Source organism: Juglans microcarpa x Juglans regia, chromosome 3S (assembly GCF_004785595.1).
Source record: "Juglans microcarpa x Juglans regia isolate MS1-56 chromosome 3S, Jm3101_v1.0, whole genome shotgun sequence".
Classification (NCBI taxonomy): domain Eukaryota; kingdom Viridiplantae; phylum Streptophyta; class Magnoliopsida; order Fagales; family Juglandaceae; genus Juglans; species Juglans microcarpa x Juglans regia.
This window is the reverse complement of record NC_054599.1, coordinates 6741062-6753824: the sequence shown is the minus strand read 5'-3', so window position 1 is coordinate 6753824 and position 12763 is coordinate 6741062.

Genomic DNA, 12763 nt, shown 5'->3' with positions numbered 1-12763 from the left:
TAGTCATTTCTAATGAAGTGGCTTTAGTAAGTAGAAACCAGATGGTTTACTTTAATGTTCCAAATTTAGATGGTATCCTTAGATGAAACTGTGTGTAATTTTGGACTCTTACATTGAATCAAGTTCTTCAATTGATTTCGTTAAGTGCACCACTACAGATTAGAGCTGTAAATGAACCAGTCTTTTCAATAGCCCTCTCGGTACTCGCTCGGTTAAACTCGAATCGAATTCAACTCGAGAAAAAAAAAAGCTCATTCGTGAAAGCAGATACCCGCTCGAATTGTAAATGACACATACCCGACAAAACTCAACTCGAGTTAGTTAAGTTTCATTAAGGCTCGCTCGTTTATGCTCGAGTCAACTCATTAGCTCGACTCGATTAAAACTCATTTATATATTGATAAATATATACATACACCTATGTATATACACACACACACACATATATATATATATATGTAGTAACTAATCATATAAGCATACCATTTTTATAATTAAATATATAATATGTAATCTAATTACTTATGTCTATATACTGAATATACTTCATAAGTATATTTTATAATTTTTATAATAATTAGTAGATAAAATTTAATAATTTCATATACTAGTATGTCGGAACCATATATGAAATAGATATATGCTATCATATTAAGTATATGTATTAATAATATATGTAGGCATATAATTCATTGTTATTTTGAATAAATATCAACTAGTTAGATATAAATTACTTATAAATTTTTTAAAATTTTATAATTCATTAGAGATTCTGCTTGTTAGTTGTATAAATTTAATATTAGATTATTTATTTATTTATTTTATTAATTATTAAATCTTATTCAAAAAATAAAAAAATATATGCAGTTCGAGCTCGAGCTCGGCTCGACTCGAACTAGTTTGTGGGATGAGCTCGAGTTGAGCATTTAGCTTATCGAGCCGAGCTCGAACGAAGAATAAAAAAAAAATCTCGAACTCAGGCTTGAGCTCGAGCTCGAGTATTTTGAATCGAGCCGAGCACGGCAAGCCAACGACCGGCTTAGCTCGGCTCGATTACAGCCATACTACATATTCAAATACTTTAATTGATTGTAAAAGTAGCATTATTATTGAGAGAACTTTGCAAGTGACTCCCCTTCTCAATTTTCTCTTTCATAATGTTTGCATAGTCTGTTTAAGACATGCTATTTTTTGTTCCATTATCGAGTTGAAGAGGTTGAATTGTTTTTTCTTTTTCAAGTAGCATCATTGTCACAAACTTTATGAGCGAAAATGAAAAAAAAACATGCACATGCACAAAAGATGCAAATTTTAGAAGGGGAAAAGCAAAACTTAAGAGGAACTCTGCAGTATGAATTCCAGACTAAGAAGCTCCAAATCAAAAACCCACAACCAAATCAACTCTTTAAACGAAGAAGAGGAAGCAACAAATTCTGAAATCCACTAGGTTAGCATTGGGTATGTTTCTGCATCTGTACAGGAAAAAAAAATAAAGATGTATAAATATGTTGTTGCTGTTGAAGATACAGAAAGAAAACGAAGGTGCGGAAATATTTTAAAAAAATAGAAGATGCATAAGTAAAACTATAAGAAGATCTAGAAAAGCATACTAGCGACGAAGACAAAGAAGAACAACCCTCAAACACCACGCACGACAGCATTTCTTTCTTCCTCTTCGGCACCTGAGTCTCAAAGCTCTGCAACCAACGCTCAAAAACCACAACACACGACTCTGTCCTCCATCCCTCCTATCAACAAGCCAAAATATCTCATCGGCTGACAATGTCACACCACAAAACAATAGCACCAACCAGATGCATGAGACCCAACAAACAAGAACCAAAATCATGACTAGAAGAACAAAAGAAATCATGGAAACGAACGAGAGACACCAAAAACACAAACTAATATTTGGTCGACACAGCACTGTGCAAAGAAGAAATGAATAGAATTGGAGAAAAATCAATCAAGCATTAGACACCAATAAGGGACAAAAGTGTAATAGTATTAATAAAACCGGGCAACAGCAGAAAGTAAAACATAAAAATAGGGGTAAAACTATAAATATAGTAGTTGACAGAAGTACACACGCGGAAAGTAAAACAAAAAAGCAAGAAGAAAACTGTAATAAGTCCTAACCACTAGGGGCATTGATAGAAAATAATTTTTTAAACATAAATCACTATTAATTCATTTTCATATCAGATAGATGCTTTTAAGATATAAGAGATATATGCCAAATTCTTCTCCATAGATCAATGACAATAGATGACTTATTTTGTAGTGAATACTAGCCCAGTACGTACCAAAACATGCAAGATGTCAAAACTTGTATTTCACAATCTATAACTAAAGGACATGCAAAATATTTAGGACAAAAATAGTTATATTATTAGGTAATATCACTGGAATGGTGGCACAAATTGCATATCAAATGAAACATGTCGTTGCAAATGTACATAATGGGGCAAACTATTTAACTTGTAATCCAAATCAACCATATGAAAACTCTAAATATAGGATAATAGCCACCATATTTATCTATATATGCAAATTTTGAACAAAGTAAAACAATTGATCATGCAACAAAAAAAAAAAAAAAAAGGATCAACTCTGTGATACCTTGCAGATTTCCTCTTTGAAAAATATTTTCTTTTGCTAATAAATATATTTATAGACACCAAGTGTTAATGCTGAAAATATTAGAATAAGTTCGTTGAAAAAGTAAGTGAAAGAAGTGCAAACTAGCAAGCATATTATAAAAAGCATACTTGCTCATTCAGATCATTCTGACAAAAATTTTGCAACAAGAGATATATTAATTCTTATTACTTATTCTTATGCAAACCAAGTAAACCATTGGGAAAAATGTTTGTAAACCATATCTTATTTACACTAAAGCTAGAAACACAGCCTGTTTGTACCAACTCAAATGTGAATTATGCACCACATGCCATGGTGTCAGCAATGGAAACTTAGTGAATATAAAGTCATTACTAGTTAAAATTAAATAGAAATACCGTAGCATGGTTAAAGAAATAGACCATGTCATGATCTAACAATAAATATAATTAAAACTAAATTTAGTGACATTACATTTTGAAAAATCCTGATAAATACCTCTGACGTTGGCCACCACTATGTTACAACAGTCCATTTACAATGTATCACATTTCCCCACCACTGATTAGAGTATGTAAATTTTCCAATACTACTTGTGTCACCACGTGTGCTTTTAATAATATTTGCTAGTAAAACGGAATATTTAGTACAATCGTACTAGTTACATTAATACCCAAGTCCATAATAATCATACCACACAATGAGTATCCCACAAGTATCTAACACTGCAACCTTGAGTAATTTTAACATATGAACAAGTCTATGCACTAACAAAACTTTAATCTACCAAAATTGTGACTATTAAAATAATTTTACCATGTTCAATTGGTGAATAATGCATTTGAAAGAACATGCTAGAAAGAAGATTCTTTTACATGTATAGAGCAAACTCAGGTTCGTAAATTAGAGATAGCAGTATAGCAAATGATCATCAAGTGTCGCACTTGGGATGAATTTATGAACCTAGGTAATGGATTACCTAGTTCATGTCCGTCTCTTTGTCCGTGAAGAGATTCTCTTTGCGCATACTTCCCTTGTTGTTGGTGCTGTCATCCGAACGGGTCTTATTGTTATTTTTATTGATAAAAGTCTTTTCATAAAGGTTTCGATTAGCGTGCCCCATTAGTGAGGATGCAACAATCTGAGTGGACTCTACATCAAGTCTATGCAATAGAGTAACGAGTCCATTGTCATCGAATTGGACCGATACGTAAACATTAAAAGATTCATGCTCTCGGTACACATCAATGTCACTAGAATCATATACATCGTCTTCTACCAATGGTATTCGTGGAACATCATACACATTCTATTTGTGACCTATTCACCACATACTTTTTTTACATGTCCGAGTGACCCCTCCCCGCATTATTAAAATCCTTATTTATGATGGAGATCCTTATTTATGATGGAGGGAAATCATGGTTACAAGCCCAGCCAAAACCAACTTTATTTCCAAAGAATAAAAAATCAACAAATAACCAATATACCAAAAATCCCCAACAAAACTCATAAAACAAAAACTAAGAACACCTCAAATCCTAAGACTCGACAAACCCAGAGCATCCAACTGAAGCAAACCTCGAGCACGTCAAGGCAAGTCCCGCGAAATCATATAGATACAATCGATCCCCTCCTCACTCTGTCTAGTAAGGAAATCAGCAACTCTATTCCCCTCTCAAAATTGATGTGACACCGTATATTGAGTACCAGTCAGCCCTTGCATAACTTCCTTCCAATAATCCCACAAGTACCACACCATGCACTCCTTTTTCCTAAGCCAATTAACCACCAAAGCTGAATCACTTTCAATCACCATATTCATGAATCTCAATTCCTTACAAAGAATTAAACCACTAATGAGCGCCCTTAACTCCGCTTCATTATTGGTACCAAAACCAAATTTAGTAGAGTAGGCCGTCAAAAATCGCCCTCTATCATCCCTTATAACCCCACCTCCACCACAACTACCTGGATTTTCCCTACACGATTCACCCACATTTAATTCACCCACCCTTCCTTTGGTTTGCTCCATGAGATTATTTTCGGACTCTTTGATACCACCTCCCTCCTCGGAATGCTCAACTCAGATAAAATACTATGATCAAAACTTGATAAAAACTTTACCTTCAGCAGCTTGGACGAGAAGACCTGCAGCCAATATTTAATAGAACACCAAACTACATCCAGTGAATCATGCTTCCCCTACATACGTGCGTCGCACCTCCACTTCCAGAGTCTCCAAGAAATTAGTGTCGGCATAATCCTAATTAAAACTCCACGCTGCGTCAACTTCTTCGCACAACGAAACCACACTCTGCATCTTGCCCACCAATCATCGAAGGCCATGCATGGGACGCTCAGCAAGCAAGCTGCACAACGCCACACTTCAAACGCCACCGTCCCCTTACACAAAACACGATCCTTATCTTCCACCCCTCCTCTGGAACAAAAAACGCATCTTGAGGCCAAAGAAACACCCACCGACTGCGCCTCTCCTCAACAGGAAGGCAATTAAACATTGCCTTCCACATACACACTGACATCTTTTTTGGAATAAAATTACACCATGTCCAGTCCAAGCCCTCCATATGTGACTACTTAAACCGTGTTACCTCCCATGCCGATTTGATCGAGAACTGCCCATCCACACAAGGATGCCAAACCAGAGTGTCAAGCCCCTTTCTTCTCCCAGGAATTTCTTTTATAATGTCGGCAACCACATTAGAGGCCACTAGTGAGCTCAGTAGCTCCCGATCCCATTGCTCATCCACCCAACACTCTTTCACCTCCAACTTTGGTTGAATAATATTGGGCACCTTTTCACCACATACCAACTACCATGCAAACTTGAATTTTGTAACTAAAACATTTGTGAAACTTGGCATGCAGAAACAAATGGCTCATCCCTATACCATGTTTAAGACATATTCACACTAGTAAGATGATCACCCACTTGTATCCCTCGTTTGAGATCAGCGATATTGAACCAATCACATTTGAAGACGCCATACCATGTAGCAAAAATTCTAAAATGTCTGTTAAAACACCATAGAACTCGACACTTTGGGATTGGTGTTCGCAGTAACCAGTACACCATGAAACCAATCTTATGTCGTTCATGACACAACCCAAGGGTCAAGCCCACACGTTAGTACATATAGATCTTCACGAACTTCACTTGAATTGTTAATATGCAAATTTTGAATACGTCTCAAGTGAAAACAAGGAGGAACGTCATGCAACAAAAAAAGAAAGAAAGTGAAGTGTAAATAGTGTAATTGGATAAAATGTTCATTAATATGGAAGCATACGTGTGACTCAAACCACTTTGGGAATTCGGCTTCATGCATACAATCAACATTATCTATGTAATATTCCCTCATCTTGTTGTAGTGCTCATTGTACAAAATCTTCTGCGAGTAAATAATTATAAAGGAGTGTTAAGATGAAGTAGAACTAAAATATATTAACTTAGTGAGTTGTTGAAGGTACTTATTCGAGCTATTTTCCAGTCTCTTCGCAATTATTAAGCACATACCATTTGGCCGTTACGAAAAGTTCATTGTCTAGTCAGTGACGTATTGCCAAACTCATGGGTCACACCTTCTTTGTAAAAATACTTAGTCTATCTCATACACCACCTTCTCGTATATCAAAGTTACATTCTTGTGGGTTAAACCTAGTCTCAACATTGTAGAGATACATGGAGCAAGAATTCAAGCATTTTACATGGATATAAGCCTCCGCTATTGAACCTTTTGTGCAGGTCTTATTCTTAACGTACCTCTTAAATTTTCCAAGAGACCTCTCAAAATGATACATCCACTTATATTGAACCGGCCCCACATGCAATGCCTCACGTGGCAAATGATAGATTAAGTGGACCATTACGTCAAAGAAACTAGTTGGAAAAACCATCTCAAGTTTGTACATAATGACATCGATATCAGCCTCAAGTCGCTTTAACACATCAACCTTACAAGTTCTAGCACACAATTATTTGAAAAAGTGCTCAAATCAGTTAGTGCCAACCATATATTGTGTCGTAAGTATTTAAAAATTGCAACACGAAATAATCTTTGTGTAAAAATATGAAAATCATGACTTTTCATTTCGGAGATTTTGCAATCGATACCACTAACACATAGAGAAGTATTATAAATGAAGCCATCAAGAAATTTCACACTATTCAACCAACTACAAAAACTTGTCCTCTCAACTCCATATAAGGTAAAACATGCATGTCGCATAATAATGCATTCTCCATCTTGTTTACGTTGTAAATCCTTCCTTATCTTGATATTAGAAGGTCACAACATGTATTTACATGATCTTTAATTTTTCCTTGAATGATCATCAATGTTCTCAAGATGTTGTCACCTATATTTCTATAATGTGCATCACGTCTAGATTATGTCTAATATTTAGAGTGGACCAATACGACAATCGAAAGAAGATATTTCTTTTGGTCCAATTTGATTCCTCAGTGGTACGCTGGCTTTTCTTTATAGCTTTACCAAAATGAGCATTTGGAATATTTTGGAGTTAATTGATCATATCTTCTCTCAACAACATTGTCGGTGGGCCGCGATGCTTTTCATTGCCATTGAAAAAACTCTTTCTTTCTCCAAATGTAGGCCCATGGTAAGAATCGATGATGACCTGTATAACATTGCTTTCGGCTATATGTCAACCACATGGAATATGTTTCTTGTTTGCCCAATGGACGTGTCATTTTCCCTTTAGTGCTCCACCTCAAGAGGTTTCCAGATACGGGAATTCGTTGATTTTCCACAATAAAACTACATGCAATTAGGATGTCTAGGCCGTCATTGCATCATATGTATCTCCAACATTTCCCCATAGATTAATGATTTCATCTTTTAGAGGTTGCAAATAAGTATCGATTTCATTTCTTGGTAATATTGGTCTAAAAGTAAGAAGTAAGTGGTTTCAAAGGGTTCAATGGAAGGAACAATACCAGCTCTACCATAGTGTTAAAAATATTGTTTAGGTAGGTTAGCTTCTACAACCATACTTGGAATGATATGATGGATTTTATATGTTTTGATAAGAGAGTTGTTCCTTGCCATGATAATAACTATGTATACATGAGATTTTTTTCAGAAGATGATTCATCGCCATGCTTGTATACTTGTATTTTATTCAAAGATTGGTTCCTTTCCATAAATATGAAATGTTTCTGACTGAATGGTGGTTTCTTGACATGCATAAACATGTGTTCACAGATCAATTTACATGAAACAATGCATGCATATTCATCGTCATTGCCTCTCATTAGCAGCATTGTCATGGGTATTTAATACTGAAATGTCTAAAAGTCTCATTGTGATGGTGTCACCTACGGTTTTGTTTAAATCTTTATGCAAACGTAATCCAAGCTAAGTTGCCCAAGGACGAAGGACCAATCTCACATGAGTCGTAGATACTGAGCTTATCTCTATCATTAGTTATTTATATTTTATTAAGATGTACTCTTCAGTCAAGCAACAAACCATGCTCGGTTTATGGTACCTAGATGTAAGCGATTAACAAGTGGTGGTGTATAATATTATTGGGGAAGTGACAATGACATATGAATATTATTAGTATTAATGGATGAACTTCCTATCAATTTAGATCTCTGGTACAATTAGCAAATAGTCTCTAACTAAATCTTTACTTATTCTGTTACGACTTATTTTAATTACCGCATACTTGATCCATGATTACACACCTAAACCCAACAGTAACAATTGGGGTGTTGCCAACCAGCTGGCATTCCTAGCACCGCAGATACTCACCAATCTCTTTACCAAGGAACAAGGCACCACACTAATCGAAATTGTCGCTAGCAAGACCAAGCCTCACTTTTCGAGCATCTTCCACAAACCAAGCATGCTCTTTATCAAATGTTTTTCACACCTCAAAGTCGGCAAGATGCCTTAGAATATCCTTATCATTGAAGCCCTTGCCTCTATGCCATTTCAAATCAGCTGATGTTTTCTGTGACATAAGCAATCTTTATAACCTTGACTTCAACTGGAAATATCGCAGGACCTTTTGAGGAATTCTTCGTTGCTTACTTCTATTGAAGACCCACCTTGACACCTTACATTTAGGGCACTTTTGTTTCTCTACATTTTTCATCCAAAAAAACATGCAATCATTTGAACAAGCGTGTATTTGCTATAATTGAAGTCCAGTCGTCACTCCAAGCTGCGTGACTCTTGATATGAATTAGGCAAAAAAGCATAGAGAAAAGATGATTTCAGCAATTGAAGAAGAATGTCAAGAAACTTTACACTCCAACCCCAATTGTTTTAATGTGCAGCAACTTAATGATGAATGAAAGCTTTGAATACTTCATACAACCTTCTTAAAGAGGATGTCAAGCATCAACCAAGAATTGTTCAAGAGATTTGGTTGATTCAATTTCAACCGGCGTGGAACCCCCTGCATGGAATGACTCGGTTGATGCAACATCTATGAATATCTATGGAACATCATCAATGTATTCATTATCGTGTTTGGCATTATGCAAACCATCATCATCACTAAAAAATAAAGTTTCATTCTCGTCATGAAATATTCATGCTATGTAATTTGAATCATATCCTTGTAATGAATAAATGACTCTTTACCTCACTTAAAACTGAAAAAAAAAAATCATTTGAGCATAGGCTACATAGAAACAGGTTTCGTCATGATCGATAGCATGAGCTCTTACAAAAGTAATGAACTCTGTAATGCCTTTGGCATATTCCCTGGATCTAAATCTATGCGTGATATGCATCCAACTCTTGTCCATCTACAAAACAAATAGACCTCTAAAGGTAGTAAGATTGCCTCCTAAAGTTCTGACTAATCTTTCTTGACCTTAGTCCTACGATGGACTCGCTGAGAGAGGAAGCTGCATGGTACGGCGGCTCTAGCAGCCGAAAGTGGTTGGTGACGCGACTAGAGGACAGGGTGGTGCGACGCATAGCGAGGGAGCGAGAGAGTTAGACCAAGAACTGAAAATTACAGGGAGAGAGAGAAGGGTGGCCATGGTCGTTGGCTTACCAGGGCGATGCGATGTCTTCTAAGGTGGTCGATGGTGGCGTCAGTGTGTTTTGGGCAGCATGGAGTTGCTGCAAAGCGAAGGAGCTGCATTGGTGTTATGGTTTTGCGAGGTTGGGCAGCTGCTTTCTCTTGGTCCGAACGTCACGGTGCAACAATGGTAATTTCTAGGTTGTCCGGAACTCCGATGTCTTCTGTGGTGGCGACATAACCTATGATGACTCCCCATGGTGGCTTCAGACGTGAGATAGAAGTGTTCCGTTTAATGGGACGGTGGCTTTCATCTTGGCCTAACGAGGTTGACGGCACTACTGGTGGTTGCGATGTAGATGACTTTGTTTTGCTTCCAAATGAGGTGGTTTGTTGCAAAGCAAGGGCTGAGACGTGCATGGGGAAGGTCTGTTGTTTTGTGTTGTATTTAATACAGAGGCTTCATGAGATTTTATAGAGGGAAAATGGAGGATTTATGATAGGATTTCTGAGTTGGCTTTCCATTAAGATATTACAATGAGGAGATAAGAATGTAAAATGTGAGTTGGTTTCACATTAGGCTTACAGGTGGAGATAAGAAGAAACAAGGCATTATAAAAACAAAAGAACTCTAGCAGTTATTGCAAAGAGAAAAGCTTGTATGCCGCCCAAAATGTACCGCTCTAGTGTACAGCTGTAGAATTTTTTTTTTTTACTTAGTGATTAAGGAAGTGATTTCAAATGTATTGGTGTATTTTTTATTTTTTAAAAATATTTAAATATATTAAAAAAATGTGAAAAGAAAAATAAAAATAAAAAACTAAAAAGCAAGAAGCGGTACAAATGAGCGGTGCTACTCAGGTGCAAAATCTGAAGTGCCATACAACAATATGATAATAATTCTATAAAAATTAAAATGTAAAATTTGATAAAATTATAATTATAATAATAATAATAATAGAATATTTATAATTATATGAAAAATATAAAACTTATCTTATGATCTAATTTTAGGATTGGGTTGTTATAACTTATCACTCCAGCTATAAGTTATAAGCACTAAAGGTATAAGTTATATTTTTCACCGCAATCTCAAACATGCACATAGCAAATAAGTGAAAGAATCATTGAAAATATTGTACTTTAAGATAGATAGATAGATGAACTTTAATACATAAAAACTAACAAGAAGTAGATATATTGTTGCAATTTCAAAAAAATTTCATAATCAAACTAGTATTGGATAGAATCTTCTGTAATTCATGATCCTTTCACTTGCAAATGAACAAAAAAATAATCTAAAAACATATAGCAAAAGATAGATAGAGAGAGAGGTAGAGATAGAATGAGGGACAGAAAGATGGACGAATCCAGCAGAGAGAGAATGGCAAAACCGATAGTGTGAGTGAGAGAACTAGACACAAAGAGAGAAAAGAGAGAATGAGAGAGCTTACTAAAATAGAAACCGAGTAGAGGAGGTGACACACTACCATGGGTTGCTATGACACCATGGTGGGGCACCTAATCATGAAGGGAGAGAGAGAAGGACCGAGTGAGAGTTATAGAGAAAAAGAGAGAGTCACCGACTAAGCCAGAAGGCGATGGCGCTGTAACAGGTAAACAATGTGAGGATAGGCGGCAAAAACTTTACAGATAAGAGAGAGAGCATTAAGATAAGAGAAAATCTAGTCCTAAGCCGATCTAGCCTCCAACTCCACACACCAGCTGATGTGACCGACCTGGTTTAAGTAAAATGGTCCAATTCCTTCGAGTAAAACGTATCTCCATTTGCGAATGCCGAATCCCCATGAACGCATCTCCATCTACGAAGGTCAGGCGAATCCCCATGAATGACTTTCTCTACATTACACATTACTGGATTTGCTCTATTGCTAACACTCGTCTGCTTTATTTAAGGTAACTGTCAAATCTTGCTCCGTTTGGTTCCCAAGAAAATGGATGAAACGAAGGGAAAAAAGAAGAAAGATAATTCTAAATTTCTATATTCATTGCATGTTTCGACAGTTGAAAAGTTTGCTGAGGCACAAGAAAAAAGTCTTTGCGTTGAGGGGTCTTTTTGTGTGGAAAATTTCCTGTTTGGTTGTTATGAAAGAGGTTTGAATGGTTTTGATGGCTACCATCTTTTTTCTTCTTCGCAAGAGATAGAGAGATATGGTATGACATTTGGGATCAAACAAAGACAAAGCCAGATGACGACGACCACAACAAGCTTCGATCCTACCCACAACGACGACCACAGACAGAATATTGGGATTAGACAAAGACGAAGATGATGACAGCAACCGCAACAACTCTTTGGTTTCATTCACGAAGATGAAGACGAAGACGGAGTCGCCTTCCATGAAATTTCCCTTCATTTTATGTTTTATATCCCCCAATGGACACTTGTGAGATGCTCATCTTCTCTTTTAGCACTTTGTTCAACCACGTAATCCACTACAATGTTCAGTTGGTGTTGGTAAGGAAACAGCGTAGAGGCAAATCCGAATCGAAGATTTGGGGGAGAAGGTCGAAAACATGAAAGTAGTCTTCAAAACGAATCGTTTGGAGGAAAAAAAAAAAAAAAAAACCAGCCCAACTAGTGTGTGGTGTTAGAGACTTAAGTGAGCTAAGAGTAGAATTACTCTTAAGATAAATGGGAAAAGTAAGGCGGGGGAAAGGAGTTGGGATTTTTCGATTGATATGGGCTGAAAAATTATTTTCAGCAACGATTTTGTGTCGTCATAAAATACTCGAAACATGTCAGATTCTTTTCCAGCAATATTATTTACAACAACATATTTTCACCACAAAAGATCATTTATTGTGACTTTTTTACTCGCGAGAAGTGAAACAAGGAAACAATAATAAATTACTTTTTGTGTCCAAATCTTCACAAAAATAGATTGTTGTTGTAGTGATTTGAGTCGTAACATCTTAAGCTTTGGAAATAATTAAATAATAAAAATATATATAATTATTTTACAACTTTTACACAATTATTTTTTTAAAAGAAAAAGTTACATGGTTCATTAATAAAATAATATTTTTTTTAATTTTTGTTTGGTTTTAATGAGTTTAAATTAAGAAATAAAAATATTGTATT